This window comes from Musa acuminata, chromosome BXJ3-7 (genome assembly GCF_036884655.1).
Source record: "Musa acuminata AAA Group cultivar baxijiao chromosome BXJ3-7, Cavendish_Baxijiao_AAA, whole genome shotgun sequence".
In the NCBI taxonomy this organism is placed as follows: Eukaryota; Viridiplantae; Streptophyta; class Magnoliopsida; order Zingiberales; family Musaceae; genus Musa; species Musa acuminata.
The window spans coordinates 11,847,757-11,850,974 of NC_088355.1; positions in this window are offsets into that span (position 1 = coordinate 11,847,757).

Consider the following 3,218-nt stretch of genomic DNA (forward strand, 5'->3'; position numbering starts at 1 on the left):
CCACCTCACGAAGACGAGCTACCAACCACCCGGGAATCGCCATCCAATGCACGAAAGAGAGCAGCCAATCGGTCCGGATCCTGACCAACGCCAACTAGCACTCCTTCCCGAGGGCGCGACTACCTCATGAAGACGAGCTGCCAACCACCCCAGAGAAGGAGAGACGCAGCTCGGCATACATGGCGCCTAGATCGGCACACCAAGGAATGCTGATCAACACCCCATCGCGAGGGCCCGGTCGACCTCGGCATCCAGCTTAGCCAATAGAAGACTCCCGACATCGACCCGTGGACTAGGCCATGCTGACTCAGTAATCACAGCACATTTGTTCACTAATATTTTGGAGCTAGAAGGAGGGCCATGTTGCAGGGGCATCCCACGGGAGCTCTCCCCGAGGGAGAACCACCGGCCAGTCACCCTTTTGTCGGGCCTGGAGATCAACCCCTCCCTGTCCTTTGAGATGGGGGATCCCGACCTCGACGCCAGATCGCTACTAGCGGTCATTCAATGACCTAGGGTTACCACCTCCCGGACTTACTGCGGGACCCTCGACTGTGTCGTCTAAGGTGTTCCTCAACCTGACCAAGCAAGTACAAGCGATGGCAGGGATGATGCAGATGCTCGTCCCACTTATTCCCCAGATCGTGCAGCTAGCAGCTCTCTCGATTCACCCGACCCGGCAAAGGCCGAGCAAGGAGAAGGTTGGGACGGGAGAAGCCCGAGACCAAACGATAGACCAGAGAGGTCCGCCCGAGCAGAGCATACCCGCACCCTACTAAATCACACTGCCCCGCTCCGAGCCCAACACCATATCGTCCGACTTGACGGATGACTCATTCAGGATCCAACTATCCCAGGTCAACCAATGCCTGGACGAGTGCCAACGTGAGTTCTAGAAATTGCGATGCGAGTTGAACGAAGGTGGCTCAGGCAGATCCCCTTTCACTCAGGAAATACAAGACAAGCCTATACCACTCAACTTCAGGCTGCCTGCATTAGAGACGTACGATGGCGGCTTCGACCCCACAGAGCATGTCATCGTGTTTTGGGCTTAGATGTCCCTCTATGGCAACTCTGATGCACTAATGTGTCGGGCATTCTCGACCACCTTCAGGGGGCCGGCACGAGCATGGTTCAGCCGACTACGCTAGTCCTCAGTCTCATCCTTCGACCAACTCGCAAGGGAGTTCGAGCAAAACTTCCTCGCCAACGTGCGACCCAAGCCTTCCATCACCACCCTACTGGCATTATCTCAACATGGCATGTTTTGCCATTGAGATCTGGGGATTTTCGGATGCTCACCCCTCTCTAATCATGTAGGCATTTCTGATGGGCTTGAAGCCTTCAAAGTTCTTCTGGTCATTGATCGAGAAGCCACCAGTAACTATCCCCAAGATGCTCCAGCGTGCCAACTAGTACATCTTTGCTGAAGCTCTGGTGGTGTGAAAGCGCATGGACAGCAAGAGGCCAAGGGCGGAATAATCCTGGGGAACAACTTCAACAGCCCCGGTGCAACCCCGCTAGAGGCCTAACTGACAAGAGCTACTATTCCCGAGGCCCCCGCCTCTCCCTCTGAGCACGTTCCACCGGGACTATGACTATGACACAGAAGATTGCCGTGACCTCTAGAATCAAATCGAGGACTTGATCTAAAAAGGTCACCTCGGACGCTATCTCAAGGAACGGTGAGAAGCAACTCCACGTCCCAGGGGACCCATCGAAAGATGCCTCGTCATCCAAAATCTCTTGCCGAAAAGCCACTCGTGACAAGAGGTCCATAGTTTCGCCAGATTGGTTCCCGACCTATGGCTCACCGGCGCAGCTCTTGCCCAAGCCGCTCTAGATCGGTTTCCGACCTACGGCTCGCCGGCCCAGCTCTCACCCGAGTCGCTCCATATCGATTCCTGACCTATGGCTCGTCGGCCCAGCTCTTGCCCGAATCGCTCCAGATCGGTTTCCGACCTACGGCTCGCCGGCCCAGCTCTTGCCCAAGCCACTCCATATCGATTCCCGACCTGCGGCTCTCCGGCCCAGCTCTCACCCGAGTCGCTCTAGATCGGTTCCCGACCTAGGACTCGCCGGCCCAGCACTCACCCGAGTCGCTCCAGATCGGTTCCCGACCTATGGCTCGCCGGCCCAACTCTTGCCCGAGCCACTCTAGATCGATTCCTGACCTGCGACTCGCCAGCCCAGCTCTTGCCCAAGCTGCACCAGACGATTTCTCGACCTGCGCTTCATTGGCCCAATTCCTACCTGGGTCGCTCTAGGTCGCTCCCAACTAGAAACCCGTCGGCATCGATGCCGGAACCGAGTTTAATCACTCGATCCCTAGGTTCGATCCAGAGCCAAGCTCACTCACTCGGTCCCCAGATTCAATTTGGAGCTGAGCTCACTCACTCGGTCCCCAGGCTCGATTCGGAGCTGAGCTTACTGTTGGGAAATCTTGGGGGGCAACATCACATGTGCAGCGGAAGAACAAGAAAACAAAATCCCCGATTCCCAAAAAGATGTTCGTCGTCGTGCGAAGATTGGTGCACAAAATCCGCGAAACTCAAAACTGCGTATAGAGTAGATTGTGTTACCTAGGGAGATCGTATATCCCTATTTCCTTACAGATCCTTAGGAGAGGGTGAAGGAGGTCAAGCATCCTCCTCTCTAGTAGTGATCCACACAGCAGGGTTGCAATGACGCTCCTCAAAACTCCAGGCCTGCTCTGAGGTGGAGAGGGAGAGGAGAATAGGAAATGTAAGCAAAGGCTCTAGCCTATGAGGCTCTGAATCCCTCCTATTTATAGAGATCCCCTGTCAAACCCTAATGGGTCCTCCCCTAGTGGGTATTGGATTTGCATCCAATAAGACAAGGGATCCGTCGGATATCTCATATTTAAACCTCTACTCATCGCAATGCCTACCATATGTGTGTGACCCTCTAGGCCCAATATCAAGCTGGCAGTGAGTCATACCTGTCAGAACTCCTTCTAACTCAGTGAATTATTATCTCTGTAATAATTCACTTGACTCATCGACTACGGAAGTACTAGGCCACTACGCCGTAGTCCCCAAACGATACAAGGGAATCCAATCCATTGGACCTATCTGTCCTCAGTTATCGTGTACCTATAGTCCCTCATCCATCTAATATCCCAGAGACCGTATATCGAGCATGGTGTTGTCAGACCCATACGGTTTCTACTCGAGTCTCGCTCTAATCGGATTCTC